The sequence below is a fragment of the Cebidichthys violaceus genome, unplaced genomic scaffold (genome assembly GCF_023349555.1).
Source record: "Cebidichthys violaceus isolate CVI_PGR_0920_01 unplaced genomic scaffold, fCebVio1.0.p SCAF_17, whole genome shotgun sequence".
Classification (NCBI taxonomy): domain Eukaryota; kingdom Metazoa; phylum Chordata; class Actinopteri; order Perciformes; family Stichaeidae; genus Cebidichthys; species Cebidichthys violaceus.
This window is the reverse complement of record NW_027176340.1, coordinates 14,075,143-14,100,634: the sequence shown is the minus strand read 5'-3', so window position 1 is coordinate 14,100,634 and position 25,492 is coordinate 14,075,143. Positions and strand designations below refer to the sequence as shown.

The 25,492-nt window shown below is 40.9% G+C and overlaps 1 protein-coding gene across 1 annotated transcript in view; it reads right to left on the bottom strand.

Moving 5' to 3' along the window:
- LOC137874052 (copine-9-like) overlaps positions 1–25,492 on the bottom strand; it is a 237,599-nt gene that overhangs the window by 6,679 nt on the left and 205,428 nt on the right. The window lies entirely within an intron of this gene.

Below are 25,492 nucleotides of genomic sequence, written 5' to 3'. Positions count from 1 at the left end.
ACATGTCATCATTCACCCATTCATACACTGATGACAGGGGCTACCATGCAAGGTGCCACCTGCCCATCCGGACTATCTATTCATTCTACATTCACACCCCACAGGAACAGCTACGGGAGCTACGGGAGCAATTTGCTGTAAAGTTTCTTGCCCAAGGACACATCGATATGGACTAGCGGAGCCGGGGATCGAACCGCCAATCGTCTGATTGAAGGCCTCCTCTGATCTGAGCCACAGTCGCCCAAAGGTCAGGTGATCACCAAAGCTATACAATTCATGCTGAGGGGACCATGGATGTCTGAACCAAAAGTCATGGCGATCCATCAAATACAGGTTGAGATTTCATTTTAAACCAGAAATGCGGACCTCATGGTGATGCCAGATGAAAAGTTGAAGAAAAGTCTGGGGATCACCAAAGTCATAACGATGCATCATCTGGGTACCATGAATTTCTGTACTTAATATTTTGCTATCTAGCACATGTTTAGATGTTTCGCAAGATATCTGAATACGTTGACTTGCTACCAGGCGTCAACCTCTGCAGAGTGAAGCCAATGCGAAAGTGTCTTAAAACCTGCATTCTCTCTAGTGTCCATCAGGGGGTGACTCCTCTGGTTGTATAGAAGTCTATGAGAAAATGACTCAGTAAACATTGTAAACATGAGCTTATGGTCTCAATCTCTAGTTTCAAGTCTTCGTCAATACAGCATGATGTTCATTTAGTAAATTATGGTCCATTTAGAGTCAAACAGACCATAAAGCAGGGTATGCTTTAGGGCGGGCTTACTGTGATTGACAGGTCGCTACCGCTACCAGAGCCGAATATGGCTTCTCTACGTCAATCCTCCGCATTCCAAATGTGGTCAATTCCATTCATTGGTTGTAGGGCTGGGCAGTATACCGGTTCAACCGGTATAACGGTTTTAATTTCCCGTATGATTTTAATTATTCATATACCGTCGGTATAGCCGAAACAACTGCTGTCACTCTTCAACAGGAAGCAAAATACATTGTTCGCTGTGAAGAGTGCTACGGTTGGAGCTACTTATGTAGTGAGAGGTACCCCTACATTATGGTTATAACTTTATAACACAACAATTAATAACCCACAACTAACGCTCTTTAACAGGGTAACACCACGGCACACAACAGTTTGTGACACATAAACAATTTGTAACACTAATAATTGTACATTTATAAAATTTTACCGCAGAACAGCATGCTGGGTACAGCTCGGTAGCTAGCCCATTAGCACAACAGTCTGCTAACAGCTGGGAGAGGCTCTGTTGCGTTACTTAAAGAACAGAAAAGAGCAATGCAGGAGGAACAAAGATAGACCGGAGATGCACCAATAGAGTCTGTGCCCAAGAGAGGAGCTGTGTCTGCTGTTTGGAAGTGTTTTGGTTTTAAAAAATCCGACGTTTCACGAATTTGGAGCCACTGTTGTTGCCGCTGGTGGTAACACGAGCAACTTACATCACCTCAGCAGAAAATGTGAGTTATTTTCATGTGTGTAATAGATGCAATCTGAAATGTACACCTTGAAAACTGCAAACCTATCTACGTCATGTTTTTGTGTTTGTTAAATTATCAGTAGCGATAACTTAATAATATGCTTATTATACATATTACAAACAAAAACACTTTAAAAACAAAATTTTTTTTTTTTTATAATTTTGTTATGCTTTTTGGGGTATTTTGGTTCGACACATATGCAACGCTGATTAGAGTGTAATATGTGTGGTATTTGTTATAAATGTACGTTGGTACAGGGTGATAAGAAGCTGTACATGGAGGGACTTAGGACCCAGGGGAATGTAGGTGAAGGAAGCAGGAAGAGCTGGAAGAGACGCCACACAAACAGCTGTTCACCGCTCGCTGCCGGCCGGTTCTTGTGTTAAAAATGTTCGCTTAATAATTAAACGCTCGATAAAATCATTTTCGGCATTAATTAGTTAACGCAAAAAAAATACTGTGATATACCGTGAAACCGGTATAATCTTACAAAATACCATGATATACATTTTTGGTCATACCGCCCAGCCCTAATTGGTTACGAAAAAAACAACATGGCCATATTCTAAGATGGCGACGGCGAAATCACCAAACTCAAGGCAATAAAACGGCAGTCCACAAATCAATGGGTGACTTCACAATGACTACGTCAACTTCTTATATACAGTCTATGCTTGCTACAGTAGAGGAAAAATCGGGATCACTAAAGTCAGTGGGATTCATCCTCTGGGTACCATCAATATCTGTACGGAATTTCCTGGTAATCCACCCATTAGTTGTTTGAATATTTCAGTCTGGACCAAAGTGGTGGACGAACTGACAGAAGGACTGAAAAACAAGCCGACATACACATCCATAGTAAGTAAGAGTATGTTTTTTGATTGATAAGGACAAGCTGTGTATGACTAAATTTAAGAATGAGGGTGGTGTTATTCTAAATGTTTCTTCTCATGAAAAGACCCAAATCAGCCATTTGTTAGTTTCCTACTTTCTGACATCTACATATTTGTAACTTCTTAAATCAGCTGGCTACTGTAGTTTCAACATCAAAAAACATCACTCAAACCGCAATATTTGTTGGGGGACTATTTTCAGTGGCGGATTAATACACATTTGGTGCTCGAGTGGAAGAAGATATATCAGGCTTTGATATACACACAATTTAGTACATAAACTCAGTGTTGGTTTTAGCCTTTTCATGACATTTGTAATGACAATTATAGTGTTTCATCAGCCCCATTTTTTTAATGTAATGTAATAAAATCACAGGGTGTTTTAATGTAGCATTAATAACTAGTTTTTATCCTATATGTTCCACCCCCTTTAACTGAATATAAAGAAAGTAAATCCCACAGACAAAAGATGTTGTATACTGTAAATCATGGGCGTGGCAGCTTTTATATGAGGCCACATAAATGTGATCTGGGGCCAACCACTTCCTCTGGAGGAAATTACTAAATCGACCTATAGTCTTTCTCATGTAGCGGCAAAAAGGTATCAAACCACCTGTTAAAAGGCACCAGAATACAGGAAATGACTTCTACTCTGTTAAAGGATGTCTGGCGGGGGACCCCCAGACACCCGTGAGACTGATCCACCCACATTTTCAATGCCCCCCCCCATGCTGTAAATGTCAGAATATATTAAGTTCTGTCAGTCAGATGTTCTTCTTGCTGTGTCTTGATGTTTATTTCATATATTCATTTCTTATATTTCAAAGTAATACATCCTTAATGTTGAATATTCCTCATTTGAAAGATTAAAATTTCCCACTGGGATCACAAAAGTGAGTCTAATCTTCTGTCATCTTCATATGAATGAACGCAGCACAGACACATTTGTGGCCCATTTTAATGTATCCTAGAATATGTGCGAAATGTATTTTTAGCAGCGTGGGAAGAAAAGCAGACACGCTTGAGGGGGAAAAAGGGGGGTGAGGGGATGACACAAGCAGGAGCAGAAGGGGTTATGATAAATTTTGATTTCAAAAGGCTGATCCCCCACATGGGGCTCCCCGAGAGGCTTGGCTCTGCATGTTGAGCGACAAGAATTTGTAAAAATGTTTTGCTGCCTGGCACTGACAGAAGGCGAGTACAAGGAGTTATCAAAGACGATCCACCTAACACAGCAGCTCTGCTCTCAGGACTATAACTTGCCCGGGTCTGGGCTGAAGCCAGTGAACACAGAGCTCAGTGATTCCATTCCTGACTGAGGTAGATTAATCCATACATGTGTGCTCACCCCATGGTGTGCTTCCTCCTCCTGCAATGCTCTTTTAGTCCAATCATCTCCGCTTTAATTCCTCTCTCTCTTTGAGGTTGACCTCAGACCCCAGCCTCAGCCCTGCACACTGAATAAAAGGTCCCAACAGATGGGGGGGGGGGGGGGGGGGGGGGGGGGCTCTCTACTCCTTCAGCTAGAATAATTCCCTGTGTTACTTTTCCCCATCTGGTGATTCATTTCAAATCATTTTGCCAATTAACTTTTAGAGAGACTCTTTGTGCATTTCAATAGAGAGTGTCTCTTCTGTACAGCAGACTGAACTTTACATTAAGAACTGGTCTCAGCGCAGATCTAACTGCCTTGCTGGGTGATCCGGAGATGGATTAAACAGCTGCTTTATTATAGAGCATGTCTCCAAAAATCCTGATTCTGCAATATAATTTACAGTTAGAAAAAGGCAATGTAATGCGATATAAAATTAAGTAGGGTTGTTGGATGTGATTGGGCATTAATGATCTCAACATTGATCATCATTATGAATGAGGATTAAAGCTGCTCTGTGGAATTTTCTTGTAAACAATCAGAACTCAGGTTTACATTCAGTGTCACCCACCAACATATGTTGCACGTCAAGTGCATTTCCTTTCTCATAAGACATTTGCAAAACCGATTATTGAAGTATTTTCTACCCAGCATCGTTTACATACATGTTAGCTAGCTAACGGTCTTCTACTTTCCTGTCTTTGAAGCAAAATCTCGGCTGTGTCACTGCTACCTGTTGATTAGTAAAGCCTTATATGCAGTAGTTTATAAAGACAGTAGTTGCATGTTTACACATGGGAACTCATTGGAGTCACATTTCTGCAACTGACATCTGGGAAACCAATGAAGTGGTTGTTGTCAGGTGAACACTTAAGTCAGTCCCTGGTCTGGGTCCAACGTGTAGTCTGCCATGTGATTGCAGGAATTTATGATTCAATGATCTCCTGAGCTGAAACAGTTCACATCTCAAAAGGTGTTAGTCTGATCTCTGCGTAGGTCTGACATTTACTATATAAAAATTAAAGCTGCAAGCAGCAATGAACGGGCCCTCGCCTCCTCCCGCACGTCGGGGGTGCCGGCGGGACTCCAACATATGCAGCCGAGATCGTCTGCGACAGTTGGACAACGCGCGTCGGAGTCCGATGATTTTTTTATGCTTGGACCGCGTGACGCAGGAAATGATGCTATGCAAATAGTCCACAGCATCCTGTATCCGCTGTGTGGTGCTACAGAGCATGCAAAAACATGTTTTATGTTGCTCCATAACAACTGTAGACAACATTGTGTAAAAGTCATGTAAATCGGATGCCAGTTGTCAAAAAACGCAGAATTACTTTGGCCAGCAGGTGGCGCTGTGAGTATTAGTGAAAATGAGCTTGTAGACATCCTCAGGCCATGAGTGTTATCAAGCATGGGAAGTTTAGGAGCGTTTGGAACAAGTCTGGCTGAGTTACATCAGCTTTTTTCATGGGGAGTCACGTAAAGTAGCCGCCCGCTACGGCTAAGCCATTCCGTCAAACGTAAAGCTTTTGATAAATTTTAATCACAAAGGTCTTGAGACTGTACCGACCAAATTTCAAGTGGATCCGACAAAGTGCCTAGGAGGAGTTCGTTAAAGTATAGCGACTAGAAATTAGCCTAAATCCATTGAAAAATTACACAAAAATCAAAATGGCCGACTTCAGGTACATTTTAGAGCATGGTCCCAAGAGACTTATTTGTAAGTCTCTCTGTGATACATGTTCCTACCAAGTTTCATACAGGTACCTCAAACGTAGCGCTGGGGCTGCTCTTTTGAAATATTGTAGGGGGCGCTATGGAGGCAATTTAAAACGGCCAAGCCAAACACCCATATAAAATATGTCCTCCCATCACCTATAACACATGTATAAAGTTCCATGAGTTTTTGAGCATCCTAAGCTCGTGAACCATCAGCTTCCTTTTTCATGGCGAATGATGGGTTGCCACGGCAACAGCGTTCAACGAAAACTCACAATATTCATAATGATGCATCAACAATGTCTTAAAGCTATTTTGCCCAAATTTCAGACTGATTTGGTGAACTGGCTAGGAGGAGTAAATAAAAGTATAAAATATGACATTTCCTTTTGCCAGTAGGTGGCGCTATGAGTTATTGAACATTTTTCAATTGGAATGTGCTAAAGGTTAAAATAGCATCATGCATAAGAAATTTCGTGCAGATTGAATAATGTACCTTGGAGTTATAACAACTTCTTTCTTCCCGGCCAATGAGGCAAAATGGCCGCCCCGCCACGTCAAGGTTCTTTGATGAAAACTCTAGCTTTTGATAACTTTTCATCACAAAGGTCTTAAGAGCATCCCGACCAAATTTGAAGTCGATCGCATGAATTCTCTAGGAGGAGTTTGTTCAAATACAAAGGCTGAAAACGCGAAAAATCACCAAAAAACTGAAATTGAGTGAATTACTGTAGCGCCCCCTATTGGTTGAATGGACTGAAAATTACAGGGGATGTTCCACCATGCATGGGCACATATACTGCAAATTTGGTGATTTTAGGATACACGGTTGAGAAGTTATATGTATTGAAAAACAAGCCACGCCCCAAGAAGTTCATTGGTCCGTATCTTCTTAACGCTTTAAGATATCAACAAGCTTTTGATAACTTCATGTGATCTTGATCCAATAATGATCCACAGAAAATTTGGTAGCTATTGGACCAAGTGTGTAGGAGGAGTTCTCAAAAATGTGTTTTTCACAAAATTCAAGATGGCGGAAAATCTAGGTAGGCGGACCTTAGGGATCTGAGAGGCTTTTTTTTAGAGCTAGTGGATCTGGACATGTGTGTCGAATTTCAAGTAAATCGGACATACTGGCCGAGGGGCGTTGCCGGTCCGACTTGTAGGGGGCGCTAGAGAGCCATTTCTTTTCACACATATATGAAACCTATATCATACCTCTATTTTCACCAGGCCTGACAAGTCTGCAAAATTTGGTGAGTTTTCATGCATGGCAAGTATCCCAAATATGCGCCCAAAGTACAAAAATAAAAATCTGAATAATAAAATTAATAATAATACCCCATAGAATTTCAATAGGGCCTTCGCTGGCCCGACGTTGTCGGTGGCTCGGGCCCTAATAATAATACCCCATAGAATTTCAATAGGGCCTTCGCTGGCCCGACGTTGTCGGTGGCTCGGGCCCTAATAAAACCCCTTAGAAACTCAATAGGGCCTTCGCTGGCCCGACGTTGTCGGTGGCTCGGGCCCTAATAATAATAATACCCCATAGAATTTCAATAGGGCCTTCGCTGGCCCGACGTTGTCGGTGGCTCGGGCCCTAATAATACCCCATAGAATTTCAATAGGGCCTTCGCTGGCCCGACGTTGTCAGTGGCTCGGGCCCTAATAATAATAATAATACCCCATAGAATTTCAATAGGGCCTTCGCTGGCCCGACGTTGTCGGTGGCTCGAGCCCTAATAATAACCAATACAATTTCAATAGGGCCTTCGCTGGCCCGACGTTGTCGGTGGCTCGGGCCCTAATGACATATCTGGCTCTTTAGCTGCTAAGTTCTCCACTGTGTTCTCTAACTGTGTACGCCTGTCGTTTGTCAGTGCAGCTTTAAAAAAAAGCTAGGGAGTTTTTTTCGTGTCAGTTATTTATTTCTAATGAGATCTGGGGACAGACACTATTGTATAATGTTATCATCAATTACAGAAGTGACGAAATGAGATATAAAAATAAAAACAAAGACAAATAAAACTGCAATTTTCCTTCATCACTGAACTGTGAAGGAAAAACATGAGGTACTTTAATTAAAGAAATGCTTATATTGGTGCATTTCTTTAATTACTGTATACTACAAATGCAAGGTACTTGTACTTTACTTAAGTATTTCTATTTTTTTATACTACTACTGCTACTTTATACTTCCTTCACTCCATCTCAGAGGTCAATATTGTACTTTTCACTCCACTACATTTGTCTGACAGCTTTACTTACTTTATGACAGGCTTTCATTCTCTTCCTGTCCAGTGAACATTTGATTGCACAATGAGCACTTTTAAATTTTTCGGATAATGCTTACATACTTTTACCTAGGTAGGGTTTTGAATGCAGGGCTTTAACTTGTAGTGGAGTATTTTTCACAGTGTGGTATTAGTAATTATCGTCATGTAAAGGATCTGAATACTTCCTCCACCGCTGGTGGTTAACTACTAATCAAGCTTGTGGAAATGCTCTAGTTTAAAAAGAAGAATTTCTCAGTCAGATGGAGAGAGATACTGCCTCTGGCTTTGGGGAAATAGAAACTGTGTATATCTGCCACGACTCTTATATTCAGTGAAAAATAATAATTCTTCCATCTCACTCATCACAAAATGAGGATGGGAAACTACAGCCATCTGTCTGTTAGCACAACTCAGAGCTGATCAGTAGAGGTCTGAAAGTATTTTACAAACTATACATCAAGAAGCTCTTAATGTTGCACTACAGCCCATCATGACCCTGAATGACATACAAGTTAAAATGTCATGTCAACCATTAAACACCACACAATTTTGCTTTCATGTGTTTTTCAGTCCTTTTCTGCTTTTATAATGGGTGTGTATTGTGCAGCTATATGTCACCGCTAGAGTGAAGAGGAGCCTGAGATTCCTGTGAAAAAAATATTTGTCTTTTGCGACTGACTCCTCAATTTTCACTCTTCATGCATAATTTTTGGATGAAAACTTAGCTAATCTTGTCCTTGTCGTAGACATATGACTGTGGAATCCCACAGATTTACACGTTTGGCACAAAAGCCTTTAATTGAGAGGAAAACCAACTTTCTCCTCCATAGACCCCAATGTTAAAACGTACTTCAAAAAAGTCTTGCACAGACAACCGTACCCCATTTCTAAATCGACATTGAAGCCACTTTTTTTACACTACAGACACAATTTTCGCATGATCTGTTCTTCAAGTCATCCTTGCGCTCCAGTATTAATATTGGAGAAATAGGGGCTATGGTTATGGGGGTTTTGGCGTTTTGTTTGACAGGTGTTTCCCAGTCTTTTCTTATGAAAAGGCTGCGAAGCTCACAGGTGTTCGTGCTTGAGCTAATTACTGATGTTTATAAACACACAGACTCACAGACACAAGCCTCACTCTATCTCTCTGTGTGTCTCTCTCTCTCATACAGTCATTCAGGTATTAGAGACTTTTAGAGGCCCCCTCCCACACACACACACACACACACACACACACAAACACACACACACACACACACCATTTTAAAATACAAGCCCCACCGAATGAATTCCAACTGAAATGCTTTTGATGAAGCCTGTCATTTAATAACCTGTTTGTGTTTATTCAACATTATGATTCAGTCTCCTCTCCTCCTCTCTAACCCACCCAGCCCCACCCTTTCAAAATAAAAGCCCCATGGATTAACTGTATTTAAACATTAAGCTCAAAATGAGGATTTTGTGGAAATAATTAATGCTCTTACTAATACTACAACAACTACTACTACTGCTACTAATATTTATAGTATTACTACTACTGCTACTAATACTACTACTACTTCTACAACAATTTTTGCTGTTGCAACTATTACTACTACTACTACTGCTATTATTACTACAACTACTGCTAACACTACCACTACTACTATTACGTATACTACAACTGCTACTACTACTGCTGCTATTCATGCTACTACCAGTACTAATACTACTAAAGCTATTAATACGAATGCTACTAGTATTTCCACTACTGCTTTACTGCTACTTCAAATACTGCCATTACTATTACTACTACTACTACTTCTTCTACTACTACTACTGTTATATTAAATACAACAACCACTACTACAGCTATCACTATGACTACTTCTACTACTTCTTCTAATTACTAATACTTCTACTACTAATATTACTTCTACTACAACTATAACTTCTACTACTAATATAAATGTCTCTAATGCTACTAATACTTCTACTTTAAACAATACTTCTACTACAACTACAACTTCTACTACTACTACTACTACAAATATCACTACTGCTGAAATTTTTTAAGAATATCAAAATGTTCAGCTCTTTCAGGAGAGGGGTGATATGATTTTTCATGTTTGTAATCTTTAAGCTTTTTGATTTAAGCTTTTTTCAATTTTTTTCAATGGGATATCGATGGAGAAAATCTTCAAATCCTGTTAAACTTCTTCAACTTTCAAAGCCTTCTTCTTTCTCATATTTTCAGCTACAGACACCATAGTTAGACGTTTCAACTAGAAGGGTTTTCAGCATTGCAGTTTAAATACTTTCGGGCTTCAACATTTTTCAGACAGGTAGTCTCTCATTTCTGTATTTTCAGCAATGTTTTTGGAATTAATTTCAGCTTTCAGCATTCCAACGCATTTTCAGCAGGAAATGCATTTTTTAGTAATATTTCATGCCTATCCAGAAAGTTTGGCGCGCTTCTCCTCACACAGTGTTGCCAAAACCTGCGCAAAAAATACACCAAAACTTGAGGCCTGATCGGGAATAGTGTGTTATGTATTTTTAGAGCGATTCGCCCAGCGGTTTTCCCGAAAATCCCAAGAAACTGAGCAAAATGTCCCCATTGACTTGAATGTGGTTTCGTCGTAAAGAGAGCTAAAAAAACACTTAACTTTGGACCCATATTGACCAGCCATACTTTAACGTAGAAAAAATGATGGACGTTATTGAGCCAAATGTACATTTTGATAGCTAGCACAGTTTTCATGAAGTCACAGATTAAGTTTCAGGAACATTTTGGGTCCGTTTCAGATTTTATAATGGCTGTGTATTGCACGGAATGTTCAGCTCTAGAGTGGAGGGCATAACTGTCAGAGTGGACCAGAGCAGGAAAATATTCTGTGATTTTTCCAAACAAATTGCTCCACCTCCCACAATTTTTACTCTTTATACATCATTTTTGGCCAAAAAGCCTGGAAATGTTGTGCTGTCGCACACAGATGTCATTGGAATCCAACGGACTTACACATTTGGCTCAAAGAGCAGCAGAGCGACATGAACTCCAACGACTAATCCATTAGACTCCATGTTAAATCTGACCACTAATTTCTCAAAGAAAGCAGAACCAGTACCAGTTTTTTTGCGCTGCAGCTCACATTTTTAACACCACAAACATAAAAAACACATCTAGGTGTTCGGCAGAGTCTTATCTTTCTCATGATGCCATATTTTGGCACATTCTGTTGTTAAAAGGAGGCAGGAGTTTTGTTCAAAATCACTGTTTACTGTAACGTTTCTTAATCAGTCTCCCTCTAACACCAGGTGTGTCATCACCATGGCAACCAGTTACACACAGCACGCACGCTCTCTCTCTCCACACACCTACACATGACTTGGAGATATTCAGTCAAAGGCATTGTTCAACCTTCTGTCTGTCTGTCTGTCTGTCTGTCATTGGTTTAACTTTTTCAAGACTATGAATCTAAAATGCAGAATCAAGAGAAGTGATATCTCAATCGAACCTGAAGGACACATAGGGTTGGGTACCGAAAACCGGTGCCAATAGTTTGTATAGCTACAGTAGCTAGCTAGCCATCAACCTTTTAACAGACAAAATGCCGAAAGGTAAACGGTCAAAAGTGTGGCTGTATTTCGCACTAAAAGGCATGCACCGTGTTCGACTGCCTGCGTGAGGCCATGCCAAGCACATCAGCGGGCAGTGTGGGCCTCCCTGGCCCCGGCGATGGGGAGACTGGTTCCAACCCTAAAAAGTGGAGACCGATGATGACAACAGCAGCCTTACCTCAGGTTAGTAATGTAACGTTGATTGCAAATCTTGCATTTATAAAAGTAGGCCGAATAACAAATGATAAATTAGGCGTTATAACCATGTTTAAGTTAGCTAGCTAGCTACTAGCAAACAGTAGGCTACCTGCCGCCATCATAGCAAATCAGTGTAATGTTAATGAAACTAGTGATGGCATGTGCAGTGATGCTTCTGTTGCCTGTAAAATATTTAACATTATTTATGTTTATATTTTTAGCTCTCCAGCTTCAACAGTGACCCCACTCACCTTGGTAAAGAAGGCTCATTTAACAAAAGAGAAGGTGGAGGAACTCCACAGATCTGTGACCAAATGTGTGGTCAAGGGATTGCATTCTTTTTCCACTGTGGAATCTCCATGGTTCAGGTAAAAAAAAAGTGATGTGAAAACAATATTTGTATAAAATCTGTTCCATTAAGACAATTCGTCAAAAAGACTAATAAATATCCTCAAATTTATTTTATACAGAGAGATGACCACTGCCCTCAATCCTCGCCAACAACCCCCATCCAGGGATGATCTGTCCAATACATTAATTCATACCTGTGTGTACAGGCCTCATTGACACCATCTGAGAGGGTTTTCTCCTGTGCAGGACATGCAATTAGTCAGGAGAGGTGTCATATTTTGTAAGAGAAGGCAAATATGCTCATATTTCTGCAAAACAATTGCTGAAGTTTGAAGCTGTAGTGTGTGTGTTTTGTATTTATTTATATTTATTTAAGTATACTGTAAACTGTTGTTAACAGTTAATATATTGTTCATAGTTTGAAGTTATACAGTTTGAAGCTGTAGTTTGAAGCCAAGTGTTCAGGTGTATCGGTTCAGGCACCGTTTAAGCACCGGTATCGGAAAAAACCCAAACGATACCCATCCCTAACAACACTACCGGTAACATCGGCATGTGTATATATATTGCGACGTCTTCGGGCAGTAGCAGCCACACTGTCAAAATTTCCTGCGGAATTTTCTAGTTTAATCTTAAAGTCTATGGAGACCCATTGTATTAATTAACTAGAAAATGCATTTCCTGCTGAAAATGCGTAGGAATGCTGAAAGCTGAAAGCTGAAATGAATTGCAAAAACATTGCTGAAAATACAGAAATGAGAGACTACCTGTCTGAAAAATGTTGAAGCTCGAAAGCATTTAAACTGCACTGCTGAAAACCCTTCTAGTTGAAACGTCTAACTATGGTGTCTGTAGCTGAAAGTATGAGAAAGAAGGCTTTGAAAGTTGAAGAAGTTTAACAGGATTTGAAGATTTTCTCCATAGATATCCCATTCAAAACAAATTGCAAAAAGCTTAATAATTCAAAAAGTTTAAAGATTACAAATATGAAAAATATCACCCCTCTCCTGAAAAAGCTGAATATTTTGATATTCGAACAGCTTCTGTGGCTTAAAAAATGTCAGCAGTAGTGATATTTGTAGTAGTAGAAGTTGTCGTTGTAGTAGAAGTATTATTATTAGTAGAAGTATTAGTAATTAGAAGAAGCAGTATAAGTAGTAGTATCAGTAGTCGTAGTAATAGCTGTAGTAGTGGTCGTAGTATTTAATATAACAGTAGTAGTAGTAGAAGAAGTAGTAATAGTAATGGCAGTATTTGAAGTGATAGCAGTAGTATTAGTTCTAGTAGCAATCGTACTAATAGCTGTAGTAGTATTGGTACTGGTAGTAGCATGAATAACAGCAGTAGTGGTAGCAGAGAGAGAGCCAGAGGGAGAGAGGGAGAGACAGAAAGAAAGACAGAGAGAGAAACACAGAATGACAGGAAGACAGAGATAGAGAGACTGAATGAATGAGTGTAAGAGAGTGAGAAAGGCAGACAGACAGTTATTTGTACTGAGTGAGTGAATGAGTGAGTGAGTGAGTGAGTGAGTGAGTGAGACAGGCAGACAGACAGTTATATGTACTGAGTGAGTGAGGGAGACAGGAGGACAGACAGTCATCTGGATTGAGTGAGAAGAGCAGACAGACAGTTATATGTACTGAGTGAGTGGGAGAGAGAGACAGGCAGACCGACAGTTAGATGGACTGAGTGTGTGGGAGAGAAAGACAGGCAGACAGACAGTTAGATGGACTGAGTGTGTGGGAGAGAAAGACAGACAGACAGTTAGATGGACTGAGTGTGTGGGAGACAGAGACAGGCAGACAGACAGTTATATGAACTGAGTGAGTGAGTGAGTGAGTGAGACAGGCAGAAAGACAGTTATATGTATTGAGTGAGTGAGTGAGTGAGTGAGTGAGTGAGTGAGACAGGCGGACAGACAGTTATATGTACTGAGTGAGTGAGTGAGGGAGACAGGATGACAGACAGTCATCTGGATTGAATGAGAAGAGCAGACAGACAGTTATATGTACTGAGTGAGTGGGAGAGAGAGACAGGCAGACAGTCAGATGGACTGACTGTGTGGGAGAGAGAAACAGGCAGACAGACAGTCAGATGGACTGAGTGTGTGGGAGAGAGAGACAGGCAGGCAGACAGTTACATTGACTGAGTGATTTGGAGAGAGAGACAGGCAGACAAACAGTTATTTGTACTGAGTGAGTGAGACAGGCAGACAGAAAGTTATTTGTACTGAGTGAGTGAGACAGGCAAACAGACAGTTATATGTACTGAGTGAGTGAGACAGGTGGACAGACAGTCATCTGGATTGAGTGAGAAGAGCAGACAGACAGTTATATGTACTGAGTGAGTCAGAGAGAGAGACAGGCAGACAGACAGTCAGATGGACTGAGTGTGTGGGAGAGAGAGACAGGCAGACAGACAGTTATATGAACTGAGTGAGTGAGACAGGCAGACAGACAGTTATATGTACTGAGTGAGTGAGTGAGACAGGTAGACGGACAGTCATCTGGATTGAGTGAGAAGAGCAGACAGACAGACAGAGAAAGAGAGAGAGTGTGTGTGCGCGCGCGTGCGTGCGTGTGTCATTGGTTCCCATGGTGACAACGCAGCAGTTGGAGAGTCTGTGAGTCTGTGTGTCTATAAACATTAGTAATTAGCTCAAGCACGAACACCTGTGAGCCTGCCGCCTTTTCATGAGAAAAAAACTGGGAAACACCTGTCAAACAAAACCCCAAAAACCCCATAACCATAGCCCCTATGAAGCCCCTATAAAATTGTGTCTGTAGTGTAAAAAAAAGTGGCTTCAATGGCGATTTAGAAATGGGGTACGGTTGTCTGTGCAAGACTTTTTTGAAGTACGTTTTAACATTGGGGTCTATGGAGGAGAAAGTTGGTTTTCCTCTCAAGTAAAGGCCTTTGTGCCAAATGTGTAAATCTGTGGGATTCCACAGTTATATGTCTACGACAAGGACAAGATTAGCTACGTTTTCATCCAAAAATTATGCATGTAGAGTGAAAATTGAGGAGTCAGTCGCAAAAGACAAATATTTTTTTCACAGAAATCTCAGGCTCCTCTTCACTCTCGCGGTGACATCGCGCACTCTAAGCTGCGCAATACACACCCATTATAAAAGCAGAAAAGGACTGAAAAACACATGAAAGCAAAATTGCTACTATTCAAAAAGTGTAAAAGATGTCAAAATGATTACAACATATAATCATTGATCAGGGTTTTCTCAACATTTGAAAGTTTAAATGGTGTCTGTAGCTGAAAGTATGAGGAAGTAGAAGGATTTGAAAGTTGAAGAAGTTTAAGAGGATTTAAAAATATTCTCCACAGACATCCCATTCAAAAAATAAGGTGCAAAATGCTTAATAATTCAAAAAGTTGAAAGATTAGAAATATTATGAGAAATAGCACACATGAGCTGAACGAGTTGAACAGTTACATAGTTGAACGGTTTCTGTAACTTAAAAAAAGAAGCGTTTCAAAGAAAACGCGACGGAAAAAATAGTAGAAGTTGAACTAGAAAATTTCGCAAGAAATTTTGACAGTGTGGCTTCTACTGCCCAAAGACGTCGCAATATATACATAAACGCTGATGTTACTGGCAGTATCGTTGAGGTTCGATTGAGATAATGCTTCTCTCTTTTCTGCATTTTAGATTCATACTCTTGAAAAAGTTAAACCAAGTTAAAGCCGACGCTTTTATTTTGAAAACTTACCGGATGCTCTATCCCTTATCGGTGTCTGACTTCCTGCCTGGGTCGATCTGCTCTGTGTTAATTGACGCAATAAACCCGAGCCTTGGGCTCTCGCGCCCCCTTCATTGAGGCAGAGTAGTGTTTGCCTCCCCTTAATGTCAGATCAGCAACACTAAATATGTTCTACACAGACGTGAAATACAGTACCTATTATATGGAAAGAAAGGACATATAATAAAAGTGTCTACAAATATTACAGTGTGTGCAGGAATGAGACAGCAAAAGGCACGCGCTCAACCCAGTTAGTGAGGGATTCACAGTCTGAGGTGAGGAACAGCTGGTCACTGCCTCACCTCACTGACTCCTCTCTGTTTGAACAGGACATGCGCTAATTCAGAGATTTTGATTATAAAAATGTTTGGAATAATACAGAAATTACATTGATAGCGCAGATCAGTAGAGAAATATTAATATTTATTTTATTTTAGCATTATTTGTTTTTTACATTTCATCATCACACCCTGACCGCACGTCCCTGCGTAGAGCTCTGGGTGAACACAGATGGCTACAGTTTGTACTTCCTGATTCAACAACAACAGGACGTCAGTGATGACAGGAGGAACATCGCGCCAACCGCGTCGCTTCAAACGCGTTGCCCCAAACGCGTCGCTCCAAACGCGTCGCTCCAAACGCGTCGCTCTAAACGCCCCAAACGCGTCGCTCCAAACGCCCCAAACGCGTCACTTCAAACGCGTTGCTCCAAACGCGTCGCTTCAAACGCCCCAAACGCGTCGCTTCAAACGCGTCGCTCCAAACGCCCCAAACGCGTCGCCCCAAACGCGTCGCCCCAAACGCGTCGCCCCAAACGCCCCAAACGCGTCGCCCAAACGCTCCAAACGCGTCGCTCAAAACGCGTCACCTCAAATGCGTCGCCCCAAACGCGCCGTGCAAAATTCGCGTCACTGCAGTCTCATGGTGTCTGTGCAAAGACTTTGTATGTAATCTCATCTCGCGAATAATTCGCCCTGCGTTCGGTGTGAACACAGCTGGCAGCCTCGTGGGGAGGGGAGGGGGGAGCTGCGCTCATGTGATTGCTTGAAAATGAGGCTGACATCTGATTGGCTACAGATAGGTCCATGTTAAAAAAAACGTATTTGTGAATCCGGCCAGGCAGGGGAGTCTCAAAAAACCCACCAACAAATGTGAAGAGATCCACAAACAAATCCACACAAATCCACAAACAAATAGAAAACATCCACACACAAATACATACAAATACAGAAATATATTTGTTCTGCGTGCATTTGTGAGTCACATTTATTTGTAAATCCTTCTATGTAGAGACAGACAGACAGACAGAGAGAGAGAGAGCGCGTGCGTGCGTGTTACTGGTTGCCATGGTGACGACGCAGGGCCTGGAGAGTCTGTGAGTCTTTGTTTATAAACATCAGTAATTAGCTGAATTAAGAACACCTGTGAGCTTGGCAGACTTTTCATGAGAAAACACTGGAAAACACCTGTCAAACAAATGCACTTTATACCAAAACCATGAGTCCAATCAATAAAATAATTGCACCGTGAGAGAGATAAGACTCTGCCGAACGCCGTGGTATGTTTTTTATGTTCATAGTGTTATAAATGTGAGCGCTAGCGCAAGTTACAAAACTGGTACCGTCTGCTTTCTTTGACACATTTCTTTTCTGATTTAACATGGGGTCTAATGGAGCAGTCGGTTGGAATTCATGTCGCTCCACGGCTGTTTGAGCCAAATGTGTAAGTCCGTTGGATTCCATAGACACTTTGTTGCGACCAGCACAAGATTTCCAAGCTTTTTGGCCAAAAATGGTGTATAAAGAGTAAAAATTGTGGGAATGGGAGCAATTTGTTTGGAAAAATCACAGAACATTTTCCTGCTCTGCTTCACTCTGACCGTGATGTCATCACTCTAGCACTTAACGAGCTGCGCAATACACACCCATTATAAAATCTCAAACAGACCCAAAGTTTTGCTGAAACTAAATCGGTGACTTCATGAAAACTATGCTAGCTAGCAAAATGTCCATTTGGCTCAATAACGTCCATCAATTTGTCTACGTTTTAAACTTTGAATCATGTTTCTACGTTAAAGTATGGCTGGTCAATATGGGTCCAAAGTTAAGTGTTTTTTTTGCTTTCTTCACGCCAAAATCCCATTCAAGTCAATGGGCCGATTTTTCATCGTAGATCGCGATTTTCGGGGAAACCGCTGGACGAATTTCTTATAAAAGTCATAGCTCACGATTCCCGATCAAGCCGCACGTGTTGAATTACTTTTTGAGCAGGTGTTGGCAACGCTGTGGGACTAGTTTCGCGGCAAACTCTGATGTGGAAGATGGAGAATAAGAATAATAATAATAAGCCCGCAGGATTACAGTCAGTGTGCTTTGGCACAGGCAGTATTACTGCCTTGCGCCACAAAGCCACACTGAATAAGCCCGCAGGATTACAGTCAGTGTGCTTTGGCACAGGCAGTATTACTGCCTTGTGCCACAAAGCCACACTGAATAAGCCCGCAGGATTACAGTCAGTGTGCTTTGGCACAGGCAGTATTACTGAATTGCTGAATTGCTGAATCAGCATTCCAACAACTAGAAAATGCATTTCCTGCTGAAAATGCGTTGGAATGCTGAAAGCTGAAATGAATTGCTAAAAAACATTGCTGAAAATACAGAAATGAGAGACTACCTGTCTGAAAAATGTTGAAGCCCGAAAGCATTTAAACTGCACTGCTGAAAACCCTTCTAGTTGAAACGTCTAACTATGGTGTCAGTCGCTGAAAGTATGAGAAAGAGAAGGCTTTGAAAATTGAAGAAGTTTAACATGATTTGAAGATTTTCACCATAGATATCTTATTCAAAACAAATTGCAAAAAGCTTAACAATTCAAAAATGTAAAGATTATAAATATGAAAAGTCATATCACCCTCTCCTGAAAGAGCTGAACATTTTGATATTCGAATGGTTTCTGTGGCTTAAAAAATGTCAGCAGTAGTGATATTTGTAGAAGTTGTAGTAGAAGTATTGTTTGAAGTAGAAGTATGAGTAGCATTAGAGATATTTATAGTAGTAGTAGAAGTTGTAGTTGTAGTAGAAGTATTATTGGGAGTAGAAGTATTAGTAATTAGAAGAAGTAGTAGAAGTAGTCGTAGTAATAGTTGTAGCAGTGGTTGTTGTATTTAATATAACAGTAGTAGTAGTAGAAGAAGTAGTAGTATTAGTAATAGTAATGGCAGTATTTGAAGTAGCAGTAATAGCAGTAGTAGAAATACTAGTAGCATTCATACTAATAGCTGTAGTAGTATTAGTACTGGTAGTTGTATGAATAGCAGTAGTAGTAGTAGTAGTAGCAGTTGTAGTATAAGTAATAGTAGTACTGGTCGTATTAGCAGTAGTGGTCGTAATAATAGCAGTAGTAGTAGTGGTAATAGTTGCAACAGCAAAAGTTGTAGTAGAAGTAGTATTAGTAGCAGTAGTAGTAATACTAGAAATATTAGCAGCAGTAGTAGTAGTTGTCGTAGTATTAGTAAGAACAATAATTATTTCAACAAAAAAGCCTCATTTTGAGCTTAATGTTTAAATACAGTTAATCCATGGGGCTTTTATTTTGAAAGGGTGGGGCTGGGTGGGTTAGACAGGAGGAGAGGAGACTGAATCATAATGTTAGATAAACACAAACAGGTTATTAAATGACAGGCTTCATCAAAAGCATTTCAGTTGGAATTCATTCGGTGGGGCTTGTACTTTAAAATGGTGTGTGTGTGTGTGTGTGTGTGTGTGTGTGTGAGTGTGTGGGGGGGGTCCTCTAAAAGTCTCTAATACCTGAATGACTGTATAAGAGATACACACACAGAGAGAGAGACACACACAGAGAGATAGAGAGTCACACAGAGAGAGAGATACACACGCAGAGAGAGAGAGACACACAGAGAGATAGAGTGAGGCTTGTGTCTGTGAGTCTGTGTGTTTATAAACATCAGTAATTAGCTCAAGCACGAACACCTGTGAGCCTGCCGCCTTTTCATGAGAAAAGACTGGGAAACACCTGTCAAACAAAACCCAAAAACACCATAACCATAGCCCCTATTGCTCCAATATTAATACTGGAGAGGGAGGATGACTTGAAGAACAGATCATGCGAAAATTGTGTCTGTAGTGTAAAAAAAAGTGGCTTCAATGGCGATTTAGAAATGGGGTACGGTTGTCTGTGCAAGACTTTTTTGAAGTACGTTTTAACATTGGGGTCTATGGAGGAGAAAGTTGGTTTTCCTCTCAAGTAAAGGCTTTTGTGCCAAATGTGTAAATCTGTGAGATTCCATAGTCATATGTCTACGACAAGGACAAGATTAGCTACGTTTCCATCAAAAAATTATGCATGTAGAGTGAAAATTGAGGAGTCAGTTGCAAAAGACAAATATTTCTTTCACAGAAATCTCAGGCTTCTCTTCACTCTAGCGATGACATCGCGCACTCTAAGCTGCGCAATACACACCCATTATAAAAGCAGAAAAGGACTGAAAAACACATAAAAGCAAAATTGCTACAGCTCAAAAAGTATAAAAGATATCAAAATGATTATAACATACAATCATTGATCAGGGTTTTCTCAACATTTGAAAGTTTAAATGGTGTCTGTAGCTGAAAGTATGAGGAAGTAGAATGATCTGAAAGTTGAACAAGTTTAAGAGGATTTGAAAAGTTTCTCCATAGACATCCCATTCAAAAAAAAATGCAAAAAGCTTAATAATTCAAAAAGTTGAAAGATTAGAAAAATTATGAGAAATATCACCCCTCTCCTGAAAAAGCTGAACATTTATATAGTTGAATGGTTTCTGTAGCTTAAGAAATGTGGAAGTTATTAAGTGCCAAAATACGTACGGAAGAAATAGTTGAATAAAGATTCGAAGAACAATACTTGGAATGCTGAATCAGCATTCCAACAACTAGAAAATGCATTTCCTGCTGAAAATGCGTTGGAATGTTGAAAGCTGAAATGAATTGCAAAAACATTGCTGAAAATACAGAAATGAGAGACTACCTGTCTGAAAAATGTTGAAGCCCGAAAGCATTTAAACTGCACTGCTGAAAACCCTTCTAGTTGAAACGTCTAACTATGGTGTCTGTAGCTGAAAGTATGAGAAAGAAGGCTTTGAAAGTTGAAAATGTTTAACAGGATTTGAAGATTTTCTCCATAGATATCCCATTCAAAACAAATTGCAAAAAGCTTAATAATTCAAAAAGTTTAAAGATTACAAATAAGAAAAATATCACCCCTCTCCTGAAAAAGCTGAATATTTTGATATTCGACCAGCTTCTGTGGCTTAAAAAATGTCAGCAGTAGTGATATTTGTAGTAGTAGAAGTTGTAGTTGTAGTAGAAGTATTATTATTAGTAGAGGTATTAGTAATTAGAAGAAGCAGCATAAGTAGTGAGAAAGGCAGACAGACAGTTATTTGTACTGAGTGAGTGAGACAGGCATACAGACAGTTGTTTGTACTGAGTGAGACAGGCAGACAGACAGTTATATGTACTGAGTGAGTGAGTGAGACAGGTGGACGGACAGTCATCTGGATTGAGTGAGAAGAGCAGACAGACAGTTATATGTACTGAGTGAGTGGGAGAGAGAGACAGGCAGACAGAGAGTTACATTGACTGAGTGATTTGGAGAGAGAGACAGGCAGACAGACAGTCAGATGGACTGAGTGTTTGGGAGAAAGAGACAGGCAGACAGACAGTTATATGTACTGAGTGAGTGAGTGAGTGAGACAGGTGGACAGACAGTCATCTGGATTGAGTGAGAAGAGCAGACAGACAGTTATATGTACTGATTGAGTGGGAGAGAGACAGGCAGACCGACAGTTAGATGGACTGAGTGTGTGGGAGCGAGAGACAGACAGACAGACAGTTATATGTGCTGAGTGAGTGAGTGAGACAGGCAGACAGACAGTTATATGTACTGACTGAGTGAATGAGTGAGACAGGTGGACAGACAGTCATCTGGATTGAGTGAGAAGAGCAGAGAGACAGTTATATGTACTGAGTGAGTGGGAGAGAGAGACAGGCAGACAGTTACAATGACTGAGTGATTTTGAGAGAGACAGGCAGACAGACAGTTACATTGACTGAGTGATTTGGAGAGAGAGACAGGCAGACAGACAGTCAGATGGACTGACTGTGTGGGAGAGAGAGACAGGCAGACAGACAGTTAGATGGACTCAGTGTGTGGGAGAGAGAGACAGGCAGACAGACAGTTAGATGGACTGAGTGATTTGGAGAGAGAGACTGGCAGACAGACAGTCAGATGGACTGAGTGTGTGGGAGAGAGAGAAAGGCAGACAGACAGTTATATGAACTGAGTGAGTGAGTGAGTGAGACAGGCAAACAGACAGTTATATGAACTGAGTGAGTGAGACAGGCAGACAGACAGTTATATGTACTGAGTGAGTGAGTGAGACAGGCAGACAGACAGTTATATGTACTGAGTGAGTGAGGGAGACAGGAGGACAGACAGTCATCTTGATTGAGTGAGAAGAGCAGACAGAAAGTTATATGTACTGAGTGAGTGGGAGAGAGAGACAGGCAGACAGACAGTTAGATGGACGAAGTGTGTGGGAGAGAGAGACAGGCAGAAAAACAGTTAGATGGACTGAGTGATTTGGAGAGAGAGACAGGCAGACAGACAGTCAGATGGACTGAGTGTGTGGGAGAGAGAGAGACAGGCAGACTGACATTTATATGAACTGAGTGAGTGAGTGAGTGAGTGAGACAGGCAAACAGACAGTTATATGAACTGAGTGAGTGAGACAGGCAGACAGACAGTTATATGTAATGAGTGAGTGAGTGAGTGAGTGAGAGAGACAGGCAGACAGACAGTCAGATAGACTGAGTGTGTGGGAGCGAGAGACAGGCAGACAGTTAGATGGACTGTGTGTGGGAGAGAGACAGGCAGACAGACAGTTAGATGGACTGAGTGATTTGGAGAGAGAGACAGGCAAACAGACAGTTATATGTACTGAGTGAGTGAGTGAGACAGGCAGACAGACAGTTATATGTACTGAGTGAGTGAGTGAGTGAGTGAGACAGGTGGACAGACAGTCATCTGGATTGAGTGAGAAGAGCAGACAGACAGTTATATGTAATGAGTGAGTGGGAGAGAGAGACAGGCAGACAGACAGTTATATGAACTGAGTGAGTGAGTGAGACAGGCAAACAGACAGTTATATGAACTGAGTGAGTGAGACAGACAGACATTTATATGTACTGAGTGAGTGAGTGAGACAGGTGGACAGACAGTCATCTGGATTGAGTGAGAAGAGCAGACAGACAGTTATATGTACTGAGTGAGTGGGAGAGAGAGACAGGCAGACAGACAGTTACATTGACTGAGTGATTTGGAGAGAAAGACAGGCAGACAGACAGTTACATTGACTGAGTGTTTGGGAGAAAGAGACAGGCAGACAGACAATTATATGAACTGAGTGAGTGAGTGAGACAGGTAAACAGACAGTTATATGAACTGAGTGAGTGAGTGAGACAGGCAGACAGACAGTTATATGTACTGAGTGAGTGAGTGAGTGAGTGAGACAGGTGGACAGACAGTCATCTGGATTGAGTGAGAAGAGCAGACAGACAGTTATATGTACTGAGTGAGTGGGAGAGAGAGACAGGCAGACAGACAGTCAGATGGACTGACTGTGTGGGAGAGAGAGACAGGCAGACAGACAGTTACATTGACTGAGTGATTTGGAGAGAGAGACAGGCAGACAGACAGTCAGATGGACTGAGTGTTTGGGAGAAAGACACAGGCAGACAGACAGTTATATGAACTGAGTGAGTGAGTGAGACAGGTAAACTGACAGTTATATGAACTGAGTGAGTGAGACAGGCAGACAGACAGTTATATGTACTGAGTGAGTGAGTGAGACAGGTGGACAGACAGTCATCTGGATTGAGTGAGAAGAGCAGACAGACAGTTATATGTACTGAGTGAGTGGGAGAGAGAGACAGGCAGACAGACAGTCAGATGGACCAGGCAGACAGACAGTTACATTGACTGAGTGATTTGGAGAGAGAGACAGGCAGACAGACAGTTATATGGAGTGAGTGAGTGAGACAGGCAGACAGACAGTTATATGTACTGAGTGAGTGAGTGAGGCAGACAGACAGTTATATGTACTGAGTGTGTAGAGAGAGACAGACAGACAGAGAAAGAGAGAGAGTGTGTGTGTGTGTGTGTGTGTGTGTGTGTGTGTCATTGGTGACGACGCAGCAGTTGGAGAGTCTGTGAGTCTGTGTGTTTATAAACATTTGTAATTAGCTCAAGCACGAACACCTGTGAGCCTGCCGCCTTTTCATGAGAAAAAAGTGAGAAAAAAGTGCAAGGATGACTTGAAGAACAGATCATGCGAATATTGGATCTGTAGTGTAAAAAAAAGTGGCTTCAATGGCGATTTAGAAATGGGGTACGGTTGTCTGTGTAAGACTTTTTTGAAGTACGTTTTAACATTGGGGTCTATGGAGGAGAAAGTTGGTTTTCCTCTCAAGTAAAGGCTTTTGAGCCAAATGTGTAAACCTGTGGGATGCCAAAGTCATATGTCTACGACAAGGACAAGATTAGCTACGTTTCCATCCAAAAAGTTATGCATGTAGAGTGAAAATTGAGGAGTCAGTCGCAAAAGACAAATATTTTTTTCATAGGAATCTCAGGCTTCTCTTCACTCTAGACATCACGCACTCTAAGCTGCGCAATACACACCCATTATAAAAGCAGAAAAGGACTGAAAAACACATGAAAGCAAAAATGCTACTATTCAAAAAGTGTAAAAGATATCAAAATGATTATGACATGCAATCATTGGTCAGGGTTTTCTCAACATTTGAAAGTTTAAATGGTGTCTGTAGCTGAAAGTATGAGGAAGTAGAAGGATCTGAAAGTTGAACAAGTTTAAGAGGATTTAAAAATATTCTCCATAGACATCCCATTCAAAAAATAAGTTGCAAAAAGCTTAATAATTCAAAAAGTTGAAAGATTAGAAAAATTATGAGAAATATCACCCCTCTCCTGAAAAAGCTGAACATTTATATAGTTGAATGGTTTCTGTAGCTTAAGAAATGTGGAAGTTATTAAGTGCCAAAATACGTACGGAAGAAATAGTTGAAGAATAAAGATTAGGATAACAATACTTGGAATGCTGAATCAGCATTCCAACAATAAAGATTTGAAGAACAATACTTGGAATGCTGAATCAGCATTCCAACAATAAAGATTAGGATAACAATACTTGGAATGCTGAATCAGCATTCCAACAATAAAGATTTGAAGAACAATACTTGGAATGCTGAATCAGCATTCCAACAATAAGCCCGCAGGATTACAGTCAGTGTGCTTTGGCACAGGCAGTATTACTGCCTTGTGCCACAAAGCCACACTGAATAAAGATTTGAAGAACAATACTTGGAATGCTGAATCAGCATTCCAACAATTAGTAGCACCTGTATACTGTACAACCCTGGACTTTTCATGTAGGTATTTGCTATTCATTATTATGTAACTGGTTGTGTTTTCCAGTTAAATTATTTTTCGGTATTGCAGTGCTGCAGCTGACTTGTTCAGTCCGTCCGTGGCTTACCACTGTCTCCTGGTAAATAATGAAATGGCCTGGATGACTGACTGATGCTACTGGCGTGTAAATGGGTGGTGGGCGAGGGGGATGAATAGAGGATTTACATGTCTGTACAGCGGACGCTTGGAGAGTGATGAAATCTGTAATGTTTCCTTCTAAAATGTATTCTCTCTTAACTGACCCGATTCTCACACACACACACACT